The following is a 20000-nucleotide window of genomic DNA, read 5'->3' on the forward strand; positions in this document are numbered from 1 at the left end:
AACCAGTAATTTCATACGATTCTGGAACAAACATCAAATGCAAAATGGTATCTAGAGAAATAGTTTCAGGGTTCCTCGGAGCAAGGAACAAAAACGGACCCTCTCATGATTATGCCAGGTGAAAAAAACTCGCCTAAAGTGGATGATTACATGGAAAATCAAACAAGCGAGCCGGAGATAGAATTATTATTAGACCATGATAATGTAATTAGAAAAGCTGAATAGTCTGGGATGTTACAGTATATGTCGATTAGACTAATTTTTCTGAACACTGAATATATATATATATATATATATATATATATATATATATATATATATATATATATATATATATATATATATATAACACTGGGTATCAAAATGATGTGTTTAATGAAGAAACCAACCAGAAACAGAAAGGGCAAGGTCAATGTTTTATTCAACAATAAAAGGGCAAGGTCAATGTTTTATTCAACAACGGTTTTGTTGCTAAATCCGTGATGAATCGTCCGTTTTTATCTCAACCACCTTTAGACTTCCAAACTTGCCATTTGGTTGAAAATGTCACCTGTCCGTGCAAGGAGGTTATATTAATATTTCCCTAGAACACTTTTATGAATGGGTTTCCAATGTGTCATGAAACGTTATCTTTACTCTTAGTTACCGTATGTAAATGATACAAACATTAATTACAGATTCTCAACATCTGTACTAAATCATATTAAGGGACTCTAGACAAAAGACAGAACAATTCTCCTTTTTCTCATCGAAGTTAAGCGATGTTGTGTCTGGTCAGTATCATATGGGTTATCATTTGAGAATACTAATTGCTGTATGGCATCTCCTCTGATATGTTGCGAATGACTAATTGTTAAGTTGGCATTCCCTAGAAACTTCCCCCTTCAATGAAAGCCGTCTCATCCAGCTATTAACGAATACCAGGTATTATGGTATGTATTGATATTATAAAAAAGGTGGTTTACTTTTACAAAATTAAATATTTTTTATCCCACAACTTCAGTGTTGCAATCTGAGTCTTCACACAGTTTATGCCATGGCAATCGATCGTTCATTTTAAAGATTTTGCATCCAACTTCATCGCGCTTTCGAAGAAATCTAGTGTGTCTCCGTATTATGTACCCGTCATAACAGGGGTACTCCTGCTACTTTAGAATACTTGTGTCACAAACTACCCATTCTCGACTTCCACATAAAATGTATGAAGAAGGGCAGCTTTTATGGGGAGGGAGTGATTTTGTTATACATTCGTGTTTTGTTTGAGATAAGCATATTTTGGAAGTCTTCTGTTTTTTTCTAACGCGTCGGCTTCTTCTGCAAAAGAATATGCTATGTCTACGAATATTTGTTTATATAAGTAATTGAAATTCAAGACAAGAATGGAAAATAATTTCCTTTCCTCCGATGGTGGCGGTGGTAGTGGGAAGTAGTAGTAGTAGTAGTAGTGGTTACGGTAAAAATGTCGGAGAGGAAAAAGGGGAGTGTTATTCTTTTGGTACGTTTTCGATACAGGACTTTGTTACAAGTAAAGCAAAGCGTCGTTTATAAATATCCGGCACGAATACAGACCACGCAGTGGTAAAACAATAAATACGTTCAATTATTAGAAAAAGCGGTGATAATAGAATTCAACGGTTAAAAGACTAAAAAATGCAGAATTGTTTAAAAACCATAAACATATTTGTTTGTTAAAATTACTCTTCCAACCCGTAAAAGAGTCTTCCTCAGGAAAATTCAGACAACATTTTTTATAAATAAATATAATAAACTTATAAAGCTTAATTTTACTCGAGATAAGTTATCTTTGCTTTATTTTCAATTGCACACTGACAAAACAACAGCAACAACAACAAGAACAACAAGAAAAAATAACAACCCCCCTCGTAAATCCCCAAGAGAAGCAACAAATGGTATAATCTCCTATATAATAAAATAACTGCACTCCCCTCTGAACTAAAATATCGTCGGTTTGCAACAACAGATGCCACACACAAATTCATTACATATACCCTAATAGCCACTGTCTTATGTAGCTTTCGAACACCATCTTATACAGATTCTGTTGTAATATCAAAATGCTACATTGCATCCAACGAGCAACACAATCACAATCGCAACATCTTTAGAGGAAGGAGTCCCTATTTTTCTCTAAATATTTACTCCTACTACCGCTCTCGTTTAAACCAGGGCCAATTCTACATATTCCACAGATACTGTGATTACACCTATCGTAAGTTGTTCATCAATACATAGATATAACATAATCTTTCCATAATCCGATCCATAAATAATAAAGTCTCCCTCTCCCATTCCGTCCATTCTGAGTGGCTGCGTTCTGATAATTCTCATATTCCGGAATACAGTAATTCGCTTTATAAACGAACGCTACTGACATTAAAAAATTGTGTTACTAAGAGACATATTTTGTGCTACGATTAAAGTTCACTTATTGCATAGGTAAGATCATTAAATGAACTTAATATACCTCATTTACTTGCTTTCTGTTACAAACTTTAAAATATTTTATCCAATATAAGATTATAATTCATCTTTTTCCAAACACAGAAAAAAATAACAACGCCAACTTCTTCGTCGACGACATGGACGACGCCTTCGTCAAATCATCAACAACTCTGATTTCTTTTACCATGAGACCTACTACGTGTACATTGATAATGTTTCAAAACTACGCCTTTCATATGTATTTATATATTGAAGAGATTACCTCACAAATATATGCGACTTTATATTGAGATTTTTCCTAAACACATAAACAAAAACAACTTCACCGCCGATGACACAGACTACGTCTTCGTCAAAACAGCAACAAATGAATTCTTTTACCATAAAAGACGACCTACGTGTACACTGGTTATGGTCGTGTTTTATGGTAAAAACAAAAAGAAAAATCACCAGTGTACACGTACTGTATATATATATATATATATATATATATATATATATATATATATATATATATATATATATATATATATATATATATATACTAGTTATACCCTGCCACGCGTTGCTGTGACTGAAATTGACGCAATGGAAAAAGTTCTAAACTGAGAAAATGCACGTTCATTATAGGTTTAATTTCCCATTTAGTATGAGTACACATATTTTGTTGTTCAATTTCCTTAGCTGATTTAGAGATTTTCTTATTTGGTGACTTTTGAATACGTAACATAAATTGTCCATGTGAAAAAAACAGTCAGTGTGTAGCTGTAAGCCACACAATTGTAAAGATTGTTCTCTAAGCTTTGTTGATGGTTATTTCAAACGACAATGAAATTGGAAAGTGCAATTTCCCAAAGTGTAATGGCGTATCTGGTGGAATCATAGGAATGCATGGAATAAAGATATATTCACCCGTGAAAAGTTATGTTAAGATTGTTCTTCCTATGATATTGTTTGTTATTTTTTTACTGCAAGCAATGTAGCATTGCCAAGCTTGGAATGATTTATATTCCACAACATGATAATTAGTATGCCAATTTTCAGTTGCAGTACATGCGGTGTCCTCCCTGGCAAATCTAGCTGTTGGATAATTAACCACTTTATCTGCTTCCACAACTGTGTCGATGGATTTGTATTTGACTATCTCACTTGGAATATTACGTTGAATAATAGCGTTAAGTTTATGGACGTCATTGTATTTAGCTTCAAGAATAGCTCGTTCACTCAGCCAAGTGGAATTCGTATAATTAAGTTGAATATCTGGAAACCCCTTTTTAACCAACTCTTCTTTTGATGTTATAAAATTACAGAAGTTAAGAGTCAAAGAATTTCCCCCTTAACTCGAATCAGCCGTTACATATCCAATTTCCCATAAATGATGTAAAAATATCTGTGCGGATCGAGCAGTCTGCAACTGGACACACATATTTTGAGTTAAGTTTAATGTCTTATCATAGCACCAAAAAGTAGAGTATTTGAGGCAAACATTTATTTCATCTGCTGGTGTTGATTGAGGAATTGCAGGTAACATTTGTCTGAAATCTCCTGCAAGCAATATTACTGCATTCCTAAATGGTCTAACATTACCATGCTAATCTTGCAAGGACCGACCAAGAGCTTCAAGTGATTTTTTGTGTGCCATTGTGCATTAATCGAAAACAATAAGTTTGCATTTTTGCAATATTTTTCCCCATACTGGATGTTTTGGAGATGCTGAACATGAGATTTTTGAAATATTGACTGTTTTAATAATAGTTTTAAAGTAGAATAAGTAGTTCTGCTACTTGGTAGCAAGGTCGTAGGTATTCCGCTGTCGCAGTTATTCCGCTTGCAGTAAGGGCTACGGCTATGTCATTTTGTCACCGAATGGCTGCGAAAATCAATTTAATTAGAAAGGTTTTACCAGTTACTATTGGTGCTGTTCAAAGTAGCAGTAATTTCCAGATTATTTCTAATTTCACAAGTAAATTAGGTGACTAAAATAGGATTTATCAATGTTTTGACAATGCCTCATTCACTGTAATTAATTTAGGAGACTAAAATCGGACGAGGGATTAGAGATGTACAGATAGAGAGTAAGATATATAGCTAGAAAAGAGAAAGTGAGAGAGAAATAAAGAAAGAGAAGGAGATAGAGAGAGAGATAGAGGGATTGAGAGATAGACAGAGAGAGGGAAGAGTTAGAAACAGAGAGGGAGCGATACAGAGGAAAGAAGAGAAGAGGAGAGAAAGGGGGAGTTAGAGAGAGAGAGAAAGGGGCTCAAAGAGACATGGAGAGGGCGACAGATTGAGAGAGAGGGAGAGATTAATGGAGAGGAATATTAAGAGAGGAAGAGAGAAAGAAAGAAAGAGAGAGAGAAAGGGGGGAGAAACAGAGGGTGGATTACACTTCACTGTTTTTTTCCTCGATCAGTAGAGGAGAAATCCTTCGAGACCGAGGCAAATTTTATTTTTGTTACTATCCAGAGTACCCTTTTTTTTCGGGAGCTACACATTAGAAACAGACCGGGTTATCTGTACTTTCACCTAACAATTTAATAAACAAAAAGTATTGTAAAACATGACGTCAACAGCCGGATAAAACCGAGCGTTGCAGATATAATAATAACTATAAAAGCTATGCGAAATAAATTGTAAACTTTTAAATGTAGAAACATCAACAGAAAAAAAACACACACACACAAAAAAAACCAAAACTTTGTATTTGGAAATGTAATTTTTTTGTCAAATAAATTTTAAGCTATTTTTGCAATAAATAATAGAAAATTCGTTCATTTTTACGACTTGGCTCAGCGTATTATAAACACCACAACCTGCCTATGTAAAAAAATTGCCTTCGGAATACCCCCCTTCCCCAACATCCTCATGGTAAGACCGACTTTCGAAGTTTGGGCACTGTTTAATCCGAAAGCCGATTTTAACATGGGGAAGTTATTTTTTATAGTTTAGAAAAATTGAAACAAACTGTTTTGTGTATTTTTTTGCAAGCATTTAAACAAATTGCTGAATCCCGGCGAGTAGTTTCATTTATAATAATTTTTTTGTTATGACGGGGAGAAAAAGAATGAAGGAAAAAAAAAACCTGGAAGCAAAAACAAATTAATGAAAGCAGGAATAAAAACCGGAATAAAAACTATATAAACCGGAACTATTTGTATGATTGTATCTAACCCTACTGTGTTTTTAAATATTAAAAAGTAAAAAATATTACCACATTTAAAATTTTTTTCGTTTATTTTCGGTTCCGATTTCAACCGAGGCGATAAACCGGATCGCCTCGGCTGAAATCGGAACCGAAAATAAACGAAAAAAGTTTTTTTTAACGTGGTATCGCCTCGACTGAAATCGGGGAAAAAAGTTTTTTTAATGTGGTAATATTTTTTACTTTTTAATATTTAAAAACACAGATGCGTTAGATACAATCATTCTTGCAAAAACCCACTTATATATATATATATATATATATATATATATATATATATATATATATATATATATATATATATTAGTATTTGTATCATGGTTTTCCTTAGATGATAATCCAATGAAATTCCAGTATTTACAAAACAATACAAACAATTCTAGAAATCGCAGAGGATTATTTGGTTTACAATCATTTCAGTCTAACACTAAAAATAGCAAAAATAGGTGATAAATTGTTACAACTTATAAACAAACGTTTTTCACTAGGAAGCACGCTAAACAAAATATTTAACAAAAGCATTTTAAAAGTTTCACCGAGAAAGATGGACAAAGAAACACAACAAAATACTAAAAATTTCACAAATGTTAATATAAATAGACACACAAATAATTGCAATTGCCAAACACTGAATACATGCCTTTTACAGAAAAATTGTCTTATATCACATTAGTAATTTTTCACGCAAAAATGCCTTCATAATCAAAAGACAACTGTAATGGCATGGCCAGGTTGTCAGGATACTAAACTCTCGACTGCTGAACCAATTTTGAAAAAATGAAACGCAGTCAGAATGACCAGAACGATGTGCTACAAAAATCTCTTTAAGGTTGAAGTGCCGAATTCAATTTGTGGTAAGCACATGCCAATAACAGAGGCAATTGTAGAAGAATTGTGGACGTGAGAGCAGACTTTTGAAAAAAAACCCCACTTAACTGCTCTCAAGGAGAAGAGCCCCAGGCAAAAGGACGTGTCTGTATCAGAACAATTTCCATTCTCAATACGACGACCATATTTTGGCGTGGGTATGTATATATTTGTCTTTAAATAATTTGCCATATTATTATTCTTAGTCGAATTAATCTGCTTTGGTCAGGATACACATGTGATTAGAAAATACCCAGAGTGAATTTCACACCAGATGCGGTATCTATTAGGCCGACCATGCATCTCATCATAGGAAACAAAAAACGCGATAAATACACTTTTACTCATCTTTCACCACATGTGATGAGCTAATACTGTAAAATATTGATCGTCAGATATTTCGATATAGCTTCAGATAATTTTTTATTTTTTATTGTAAATCTATCACCACCTTGTATGATATTACGTCGAGAAAATCCTTTGAAATAAAAACACCCTTACTATATACTTTTTCATACTGCGCCCAGAATATTCTTTACCAACCAACTTATCACAAAGATTACTACACACGAATAAAGAAATTTTATTTTGGAACTCGTCAGATGAGCCGTAAAAAGTATATAATATATATATATATATATATATATATATATATATATATATATATATATATATATATATATATATATATATATAATTGTATATATAGAAGGAAAGCAAAGTTTATAAAAACTGGGTCAGTGAAAAAGACAAAACCTAAATTTTATATATATATATATATATATATATATATATATATATATATATATATATATATATATATATAAAACTACTTTTTAGTTAACTTTTAAATTCTAAAATCGAGTTTAGTTTGTAAAATTGGGTTTTAATTGTATTTTTAAATTATTTTATTATAGATTTTAAATTATTTTATGATATGAATTTTTTAAAAACCATACGTTATAAATGTAATTTACAATCTGTTTCAATTTTAAAACTATAGGAAAAATACAATAGCATTGAGATTAATATACTAGGAAACTCTCTTAGGCTAGACGGGTATACCCCCAAACTTGAAAAGGTTTAAATTTTTAAACGAATTTTTAAACGCATTTCAATATAATTAAAGGGAATTTTACGTTTTATTCAAGATCGAGATAAATTTTAAGTTTTAAATTAAAAAAAACAAAAAACAAAAAGAAATTAAAAAAATGTTTGAATTAAATTTGTTTTTAATATTAAAGGTACATAATATAAAAAAAAAGTTAATTGAAATTAGATTGTAAATTTAATATAATTTAATTTTAAAGTTAATAAATCATCACCATCCGATAATAAAAAGTGGGGTTTCGCAAAACGAGAGTTAAACGCGAACTAGTGATATATATATATATATATATATATATATATATATATATATATATATATATATATATATATCACTTACGGTTATAAAATGGATGAGTATTGGCCGAAGAGAACTTGCTATGAGTATCTAAAACGATCCTAATTATCGGGTTTGAAACCGACTGTACCAATGACTTGTCTCATCTGAAAACTTTCTGTAAACAAAATATAAAATATAAATACGCTCTTATTTTCTTATTTTCGGATTTTCCTCATAATTGATCACTCTGATGGATTTCTCCCCCCCCAATAATTATATATATATATATATATATATATATATATATATATATATATATATATATATATCCTGCCTTGATAGACTTCATAGCCTCGTTGGGGATGTCCTTTTCTCTTCCCTGCAACCTCTTTCTCACAGAAGAGATGTTGCGAGTTTGTCTCTGTTTTATAGTTATTTTCATGGCTAGTGCTCGGCTGAGCTCCAATCTATGGTCTCCCCTCCCCAAACTTTCACAAGAAATACCTGTCTAGCAGAAAATACTATTACTAATTTTCCCCACTCTTTATCTGTACCTAAACCTAAACTTAGATCCATAAGCAAAGTTTCTTTCTAAGGACTACACGCCTATGGAATTGTCTTTCGTTTTCCTTCTTTCCACCTGACTACAATATGGTTGTCTTCAAGTCTAACGTAAACAAGTTTTAGATGAGCCGTTCCATATAAGTTAACAAATTTACCGAATTTCCATTACTAACGATTACTACATTGTCCAATTTCTACTGTACACTCTTTAACCCTTATCCTCGAGTGGCCTCTTGGCCTTGATAAGTGGTGATGCCTATGTGAAATATATATATATATATATATACATATTTCTTATTTAAATATTTTATTAAAATATCATTACGTGCATAAAAGTAAGTTAGCCATAATAATATTTAAATAATATGTTTCAATAATAAATTAATAATTAGAAATACGTCACAAAATGTGGGGTACTAAAATATAAAAAGGGCAGATAACTTCTCTCTTAAGAGCACTCAGTGAGCGAAAAGAAAAAAGAAAAATACCACAGAATTGCTAAAAAATAAATCAATAAACAATCTCTCTCTGTATATATATGTATATATACATATATATATATAAATTCGTATTCCTGTCTGTTTGTTTGTTTGTTTGTTTATTTGTTTGTTCACAATTTGATTAATATATACAAAATGTCCATTACCTTAATGCTTTATTCATTCCTATATATATAGTATTATTCTTGCAAAATATACGATTAAGGGGTGACGTCATTTGCATATTACATTAAGGAAAATCGATTTATTAAATAGCGGTGTGTTAGTTATTGTTTATAGTGAGAGAATTGTTTAAAGTGTTCTATTTAAGTTTATTATTTACACTTGATTTATATTGATAGCATATTTAATTTAATTTGTTTTTACCGACATCGATTTTTTTTTTATAAACGCTAACTTTGCTATTTTGTTTTTGTTTTCTTTTTCGGTGGATAATCAAACTAAAAATAATTCACACAAACTTTCAAGCATCATTTTTAGAATCAGTTCAAATAAAATAATTTCTGTGATTTCGCAATTAACGTTGTAGTCCACTGGATTTTTATTTTAAAATAAACAAACAATCCAATTCAACTACGATTCTTTATTAAAAAACCCCCCTTTCATTTACGTTTTTTTTGCTAGTTCTTTTCTTCACATTTTTTTGGCATTGTAACTGCTAATATTTTTTCTTTTAATAACACAATAAGTCATAATTTTGATAACATAAAAACGTGTATTTCGGTTAACACAAATTCTGCTTTGGTATTTTTGAAACGGAATTATTTACAGTTTGTTTTCGTTGCAACAAACCGTAATAATAAATCTTTCGAGACTGAGGGAGCAAAAAATAAATTCGCTTAAATTGGAATATAGTCATAAAAAGGTGATCAATATAGGGAGAATATCTTCTCTTCGTATCCCTTTTACGAAATATCTGGTGGAGAGTTTGTCACGTACTTCTTTTTTTTTTCGGGGGGGGGGTACATTTTCGTGTTTTCATTCGTTCTTTTATTTCTGAAGATTTTGTTGGGGTAACGATGGAGTTGACATATGATAATGAAAAACTGTTCAATATTCTTAGCATAGCAGGTGTGGCCAAAGCGAACTTCATGTCGACCCTGGCACGCTGGGTATCCATGCTATTGGGAAGTGTTAACAAGAAATGATAAAAGTGCGCGTTAAATCCATTCAAGTCATCAGTTAAACCACAGTACGGCCGAATAACAACATACTTATAACTGAACCTTTTCACTCCCAGTAAGAAAAAAACAAAACAAAACAAACAAACAAAAACAAAACAAAACAAACAAAAACAAAAAATTATAAAATAAGTCAAGATTGTTGTTAATGAAATACTTTTGCATATTTTCAATCATTCAAAATGAAAAATAAAACTCCTTTCTTTCTGAAATTATTTTAGACAAGCGAACTATTTGATAACAATGCAGAGAAGTTAGACAGATTTTTTAATGTTGTATGTCTACGCCGCACTCATAATCAGTATAAACAGGTTAAAAGAAAATATTTTTGTTTGATCAGTGGTCATGTATAGAAATCGTTTGCTTTCAATCCCAATAGTATATGTCAATTTTCAGGGTTCGAATCTCACACTAGACAATTATTTTTTTTATTTTTGCTATAGTGTTTCAGTTATTACTTAACGATATCAATCATCATCATAAACCTTAATAATACATTTTTATTGGGATTAATTGAAAAATAAAATTCATTTAAATTGACGCGTAGAACAGAAAGGTTTGAGAATGCAGACGTTGACGAATACTTTAGCCAGTGCTTTATGAACGTGACATACTTTTTTGATGACAACCCGAGTATATAACAATTCTAACCAAGTACTATCAACGAATAAAAAAAAAACAAAAAAACAAAAAACAAAACAAAACTCCAACTCCAACTCCAACTCCAACTCCAACAACAACAACAACAACAACAACAACAACAACAACAACAACAGCAACAACAACAACAAAACAAACAAACAAACATAACATAACAAAACAAAAATAACCAAACAAGCAAAAAACAACAAAGTAACAAAAACTGATTCAACTCCAATTAAAAGTTTGACCATCGATTTCTGGTAAATAAAATGTAAAAAGAATACATATAAAAAAGCAATGAAAAAGCCGTTATTTTCCCTCACCTTTGTCTATACGTGTCTTGTCCAAGAGTTAAGGTGTAAGTGTTTCTCTGTGTCGATTATATTCTCGTGAATGGCAAACCGAAAGTGGTCGATCCTAAAAATGGCTGAACTATTTTTATATGAAACGTCCGGCATGTGGAAGTAACCCAAGCAGGAAGAAACAGAAAACCGAAGTTGTTGGTTCCCGCCCACCTAAATCTGGAATTCCGAGCCAGGGTCACTAACCCTTCTATTGTTTATTCTTTTGTATTGGCTTTGTTTATGACCCGGTTACAATTTTTGTCGTGGTTGTAATATATATATATATATATATATATATATATATATATATATATATATATATATATATATATATATATATATATATATATATATATACTAGTAGCAAAAGTACCCGTCGTTGACTGTATTCAAGAACAGCCTACAGAAAATGAACTCTGATTTATGAAAGTATAATAGGTTATGAAAAGGAAGGTTTGTAAAGAGATAACTTCGAATTTGGGGGCATCAAAACCAAAGACAAAATATGATGAAAGTAAAAATAAAATAGATAAACCCCATAATTTATTATACCATACCTGTTCACACTGAAACACTCATCACAATATTCTGTGGATCTATATTAAAAAACCGTGTTAAACTTTGTGACATATTTCCATTCTATGAAGGCCAGGCGCGAACGCAGACCCCACAATTTTATTATACCATCCCTAGTTAAGTTTATTTGCTAAATAATACCTAACTAGTGTAGGAATTTTATTTTCAAAATAAAATTTTGAACACATTTATTTGTTACTTTAATTTTTTACGAATAACTTAACTCGCGATGATAACAATATCAAATTAACTAGTATAGTTGAAATTAAATCCCAACAACAAGCAGGGACTTTCTAGATTTATTCTACGAGTTAATGAATAATTTTATTATTTTTTTTAAGTAACTCATGTTTGTAACATGTCGACTTTTGTTGCTAATAAGAAATGAACTGCCACGTTTTTTTTTTCGCATTTTAGATATCCCTCCGCCGGGCGCTAGGCTAGTAATAATAATAAAGGAACAATTACACTAAAAAGTTAAACATAATTCGGAGCAAACGTATTACATATTAAGATCAAAAGGGCTGAAATTACTCTGTGACAATTAATCCATACTTTTCTCTTCCGCAAACTCTATTAGCAGCACAGAAAATCGCCGATGAGTATCTAAAAGGAATAATGATAAAATTTCTTGAGCTTTGTAGAGACTGACTACACTGTTGACTTTAGCGTGAAACACCAGTCAATACGAGTATGAACCATCAGAATAATTAGCAAGCTATTATATCATAAGAATTTTCAAAGGAGGAATCTTTTGAAACATGATCTGTTATTGTAACAGCCTAATGTTTTGATGCACTGTTTTCTGTTAGTGTAAATAGACAAATAATAGGATGACTTAGCGTATGAAAGCTTAGAAATTTTCCCATCAACTAATATGATGGCTTAGTGTATGAATACAGTTTATTGCACTAGTTATCCGAAGCGCGCCGACAAAAAGCAAGCACTTTTTTCAGTCCTAAAATGTTGAAGTCCGGCCGAAGAAGGAAACGGACGTATTGAAGCTGGTCCCCTCAAAGTTACCAGTCTTTTAACATTGAAATATGTCTGCATGTGTAGCGCCCCAATTTTTGTAAAGATATTTTTAATTGCTTTTAAGTTATAGAAAAAAAAACAATAATATAATAACATTTAAAAAAACAATAATTAAAAAAAAAACAATAATAATAAAAACATTTTTAGTAAAACAGCAATTTCGTCGTGTACTCATTCTCCTGTGAATCGAAGAAACATTGTATTTATCGATCTCAGTCAAACACCCAGGAAGACCGTTGACCTCAACTAAAACTTTATTTAAAACTAGCCTGGGTGCCTGGCATTGCCCAGGTGTTTGGAGGTGTCTGTTGAGCAAAAAAAAAAAAAAAAAAGTGGTAGCAGGCAGGCTCGAACCGTGACGAGAAGGCAGAAAAGAAAGTGAAGAAAATCTGACGTCTTACTGCTACTCGATGACGCGACCGGAAATTCGGAACGTAAGATTAGGCAAAGTCGATCCAACCGATACGACGACTTGCAAAAATGATTCATAAAAATCGACATTTAAACAGACAGGTGATATTTATAGTATAGAAGATGATTACGAAAATGATTATGAATATCACTCATTCCCACCCGCTAAACTTACTACTATATTATGGTCTGAAACAAGGCAAAAGTATTCTGTATAATTTGAAATGTTACAATCATCAAGGTAGAATCAAAGTGTAGCATTATTTGCTTTAGGAGGCCACATCCCAGGCATTACTCTGTCCTTTTGAAAGATGATGAGTTTATTGTTTGTGGCCTGAGGGGCCCTCATTCGTGAAGGAGTGTGGCGACGGGACTATACCAGTGTTTTTGTTCCTATTTAATATTCCTCTTTATTTCCGAAATTAAATCCGACATTGGGTCTAACTTTGTTCTCGTGGGGAGGCAAGTAAATGCTTTACTCTAGATTTTTACTCTTGATTTGCAGCTAATATTGACTCTTCTGCGAGATGAGCTTTCGGAAAAGGATGACCTTGTCGTCTGAGGAGCCATCATTTGCGAGGAGATGCTGACGGCATTATACCAATTTGCTTCCTTTTCCCAAAATTTAAAATCGACCTTGTGTCTAACTTGTCGTTGTGGAGAGACAAGTAAATGGTTTACTCTAGACTGACGTGATTCTTCATACATTGACCTTTCGGTGAGGCGTGCGTGTAGTTAAATGGAATCAACAAGTTGCAACGGATGAATAATAGCTTTTAATTATGGGCAAACACTTTTGTCAATATTAAGAATAATTTAATGAAGCCGCTATTGTCAGTTTTTATCAGTTCCGATTAGAAGTGTACTGAAGACAGAGGTCAATTTAGGTGTTGTGTAGTGCTGAAGAACATGAATGAACAAAGCCCTACAATCATGCGTTAGAAGGAAAGACTGAAAACGAGAGAGAGAGAGAGAGAGAAAGAGAGAGAGAGAGAGAGAGAGAGAGAGAGAAAGGAGGACGGTAGAGGAAACAATAAATATTCAAAACAAAAATCGAGGAAAGAGAGAAAAAAGTCACGTTTAAAGTCAGTCCTGGCGTCAACTGCCGGAACTAGGGGCAGACGACCGATAACTCGAAATTGTATATTTTTGTTACAATCTCCCGAGCGGATGCAGACGAAGTGCAGTCGGATTTCGGGAAATGAAAGAAAGGGAAAAGACGATTGTTTCTTTTTATAGATTTCCGAAAATAAAATACGTTTTGTGTTTTCAATCACACCAAAAGACATACATAAAAAATAACCATTTCTTTTCATAAGAAGGAAATGTAAGAAAACAAGACAAACAATAAACAACAGCAAATACGAATAAACAGATGGCGATGGGGATTGTTTTTATGCTATTGTTTGAGTATTTAATCAGGGTAATTGGTTTTGGTTTTGGTCAGTAGCAGATTCAAGATAAAAGTCATTGATAGAAAAAATAATGAATAAATAAAATACAAGTTTGCTTCGTGAATAAATTGGCGCACGTAATGGAGTATTGAAAAAGTGATTTATGCTGTAATTCAGGAAAGACTTGTAAATATCCCTTTTAAAATGGCGAATGACATATTATTATTTCTTTTTACAGTTTTTTGATTTGATGTTAATGTTTGCAAACTTCTCAGCCGGGCAACTGAGATTTCCTTGCTTTTTACAACAATGTCATTTTGATCCTATTTCGTTTTTTAAACCCATTTGTATCTAAATGAGCTGTACATCTCTGACACTTCATTATGAAGTAATATTTTCCGCGTTAAACGCATAGATTGAGTGAACGCATCTTATTTTAGTTACGCCCATGCGTCTCTACGAGCGGTTCTCCCCGTCCGTTGGTTCGTCACGCTGGAACTTGAAATATCATTTTTCGTCAGTCTTGAAATAGAATTTATAGATGCGTCTACGAATCTCTAAACGAAACTTTCCCCCTTCATTGATTGGTCGGTTGATCAGTGCCATTAAAATTTGAAACGGCATTTAGAATTCTTAAGCTACGTCCATTCATTTTGTACAGTGAGTGGTGAAAATTATGTATCAGATTAAGTGTGTCGTTTTTGTGTTATTTGGATTATTCGAACAACTGTTTTCAATTTAAATGTTATTGTTACAACGTTTCGGCCGATGTAATCCTCGATTACACGTTGTTTTTCAGGTGCACCTTGACAAATTCTTATATCGGACTTGGAATTTACAACCATATACTGTAAAAGTACAATCCATAAAAGGCTTACGTAATAATCAGTTCAAAGTGAGAATCTCTTGGAGGTTAATTTCTACTAAAGATTCTAAAATATTATAAATACACTTAAAAGTTACATATAGAAAAGAACTTCAACTTGCTTCTTTTTTGGACAACAACATTTATTTCATCATATTCTCGTTATCGCTGTGACGCCTCTCACGTGATCAGCTCTCTTACGTCATCTACACCTTTACGTGATCTCGAATGTCCCTTTCGTCTCTAATATAATCTCCTTTTAAAAATCTTCAGTTTTCCCTACCGGTGATTTCATGAACAGCAAGTATATTACGTGTTTATTTCTTTTGCGATCTTTTCCATTTGGTGGGACAATGTTCGAACGTTCTGTTCAAGCGTAAAAAAAAAAAAAAAATTTCGCCAGAACCGCAAACGTTTTCGACTTCTATGAGTCTTTTTCAGGCGAGTGATAATTTAATCTCTCTCTCTCCATATATATATATATGTACTCCAATAATTTTTTTTTTTTGTGTATTGATATTAAAAACCCTTTTTCTTATTTATTTAAAAAGAAAGTACAACGTTGTTATATATGGATCGTGGAATTGCATTCATCTGCAAAAGATCTAGCCAATATGCATATACTTTATAAAATCCATTTTAATTAATTCCCTATTAGTTTTTTCGGTTTTCTTATAGAAATGATAACCTTTAATTCACTATTACGTGTAATTATATTCATGCAGATATTCTACATGATTTATACTTGCGTAATATTTGCGTAAAAAGGTTATAATAAACACAAATCTCTTTCTCTATACATATTTATGTATGCGTATATATTTTTGTTTACAAAAATGCCTACCAAACTCTTCTGTCAGTTTTTAGTCTATAGACATGAAACTTCATACATAAGGTATTCGAACCCATGCGAAACTTTATATTTGAATTCTAGCCTGGGAATATCAATGCAAAAGTGTGAAAATTAAAGATATAGAATTCGCCAGGTAAAGGTCGAACGACGGCAGTACGAATATGCATGCATAACGTAATAGCTATTTGTTCATGTTTTAATTTTTAGCTTTGCAGCAAACATTTCTTCATAGCTCAGGCATTAAGGTCAAAGAAAAAAGTAAATCGCAAGCTAAACGTTTTAGTTTCGATTCTCGGTGGTGGCACACGAGTAATTTTTTTAAAAAATTTAAAATCATTACTATATATTGGTTCCAATATATGATAATAAATACGAAATCCGCATTAAGCAAAATATCGTATTTAAGCGTATTTTACGACCGGGCAATGCCGGGCGGCCTGCTAATATATATATATATATATATATCTATATCTATATATATATATATATATATATATATATATATATATATATATATAAAGTTCAGAAGAAAGGTCTTGCGGAATTTTTAATTTTGATTTCAAATGATGTATGTTATTTGGACCATTATATTGGAAAAAATAATTCTCGGTCGTTAAGGGTTTAATTAGTCAAAGCAACTTCGACAGTTTGGTGTTTATCTGATTATTTAAATTACGATTGTTTTAAAACAATTATCTCTTATTTTATGAAGATTGAATACAATTTGGAAAAAAGCAAGTTAGCACAATTTTCTTATTTCAATTCAAATTAAACCGAAAAGCTGCTGAAAAAGCTCGCGATATCAACGAAGCCCAGGAAACACTACTGAACACACAGTACAGTGGTGGTTTAAGAAATTTTATGGCGGCGATGAGTCGTGAAGATTATAAGCGTAGTGGTCAGACATCGGATGTTGGCAACGGTCAATTGAGAGTTTTAGTCAAAGCTAATGCACAGACAACTGTTGAAGAACTTGCTTCTAAATAAGACGTAACGTATACGACGATTTCCATCCACTTGAGAGAGGTTGGACAGACAAAAAAACTTGATGAATTGATGCCCCACGAATTGAACAACCACTAAAAGCAATGCCGTTATGAAGTGTAATCTTCCCTTCTTTTACCCAACAAGAACGACCCGTTTCTCGACCGGGTTGTGACTTGCAATGAAAAGTGGATTCTTTACGATAACTTCCCACACTCAACTCAGTGGTTACATGCCGACAAAGCTCCACGACACTTCTCGAAGCCGGAGTTGCACCAAAAGAAGGTCATGCTGACTGTTTGGTGGTCTGCGACCAGTCCCGTCATTTAAAGTTTTTGAATACAGGCGAAACTATTACGGCAGAAAAGTAATGTCAACAAATTGATGAAATACATCAGAAACTTCGACAACAACACCAAGTATTAGTGAACAGAAAAAGCCCAATTCTATTCCACGATAATGTCCGACTATACGTTGCAAAACCGACCCTGGAGAAGTTGGACGAATTGGGCTGTGAAACTCTGTCTCATCTGCCATACTCTCCAGGCCTCTCACCTACCGACTCCCACTTTTTCAAGCATCTCGACAACTTTCTGCGTGAAAAATGCTTCAAAAGCCTAAGCGATATCAAAAACGCCTTCAGCAACTCAATATTTTTTTACGTTATTGGCATGAATACACTTGTTTTGTGTTGGCAAAAGCGTGTTGATTCTGATGGTGTATATACGTATCATATCATTTTTTCTAGACGAGATATGTTCATCTGAATTTAAAAGTTAAAAATTGCAAGAACTTTCTTGTCAACCTGATATATATATATATATATATATATATATATATATATATATATATATATATATATATATATATATATCAGGTTGACAGAAATGTTCTTGCAAAACACTAGTGTTTCATCATTTCGGGAATCATCAGTGCTGAGTGTCACTATCAACACCAGTCGATAAATTCGAACCCGGCAACGAAGCCATCTCTGACTCCAGTGGTAAGGACCAAATCCATTCAGCCACCGTTAACCGCGAGAAATATTGTTAAAATTTAAGCATTTACTTTTTCAATGTTTTTAACGTCTGTCAGAGTGATCTAATCATTATATGATGATCTGCCAATGTGAACTAAATTGACCGACTTTATTTCAACTGAAAGTGTCGAACGATAAAAACGAGTTTCCAAAGGGGCTGACATAATCATTTACTATAATAATTATTAAATACCTACAGACACTAGTGTTTCATCCTTTAACTGCTAACCGCGGGAAATATTGTTAAAATTTAAATATTTATTTAAAAAAAATGTTTTTAACGTATATATATATATATATATATATATATATATAATGTCAGTGACCACGATTTTTGTAACTACCCTAGATACCAAATTACCTTTCTCATCTGTTTTCATATTAAGAACTTTTTATGAAGACGATCAGTTTATTTCCAACTTGAACTGACATATGTCTGGCGCAAATGTTTGCATGAACATGTACATAGCTCTACTTGTTATTGAGCACTATTATATAAACAATGACTTGATTATATTAAATCCTACCAAGAAAACTCCACCGAGATTATATAGTAGCAAATATACATCACCTTCGGTTGGATGGTATCCTTACTGCCTCTCAGAGGAAAGAAGGTAATTTTTGAGAAGATTGTATAATGACGACAGAACATACAGTATATTATCATCAGAGGAGAAGGTAATACTTGGGCGATGGATTCATAACGACAGAACAAATACTTAATTATCCTACCCGAAAACAGTACTAAGTAATACCTGGGATGATGATATCAGCGGGAACGACGTATATCATACATTATCCCACAAAAGAGCAATTGCCTTGGAAGATGGTTTCTTGACGACAGAACAGATACTACACTGTAATCCTCTAATTAAAGTATTAAAATATCATATATTAGTTTGAAATATTATAGTATACTAAACTGATTATTAAAAGATAGTACAATAGTAAATGAATACAAATAATAGTATAGTTTCAAACAGATATTTTGTACACACGCGCGCACACACTCACACACATATATATAAATACATTGGTCGCATCTTATGAAGCACCATTCATGTGTATGACTATATATATATATATATATATATATATATATATATATATAAAATATGATGGTGATATTTACCGTATTTTTGAAATATATATCGATACTTGGATAAAATAATGAATTTATATTTTATTATATTTTATTCATTAAATATGAATAAAAATTAGCATCATGGAAATCGAAAAATCATATTATATACATAAATTATAGATGAAATTATAATTTTAATATTTTTGTAAAAATTGAATGAAAAAGGAAACGTAACTTTATGCGGCGTATATATATATATATATATATATATATATATATATATATATATATATATATATATATATATATATATATATATACTATTGAGCTACTACATTAACCTGCAAATGTTATTATTAGGATATTAGAAGTCAAGAAAAACCTTTTGTGATATTATTTTAGAAAAAAGTTTAAAAGTTTGCAATATGAATGTAGTCGGGAGAGAGAGAGAGAAAGAGAGAAAGACAGAGAGAGAGAGAGAGAGAGAGAGAGAGAGAGAGAGAGAGGGGAGAAAAAGAAAATATTTTTGAAGTCAAACGAGGTCAGAGACTTGTCCGATATCCGGTTGTAGCAAAAAGCAGATGTCTATTCAAGATGTGAAATATGAAA

This window comes from Euprymna scolopes, chromosome 23, assembly GCF_053919585.1.
Source record: "Euprymna scolopes isolate OS-2025 chromosome 23, ASM5391958v1, whole genome shotgun sequence".
Classification (NCBI taxonomy): Eukaryota; Metazoa; Mollusca; class Cephalopoda; order Sepiida; family Sepiolidae; genus Euprymna; species Euprymna scolopes.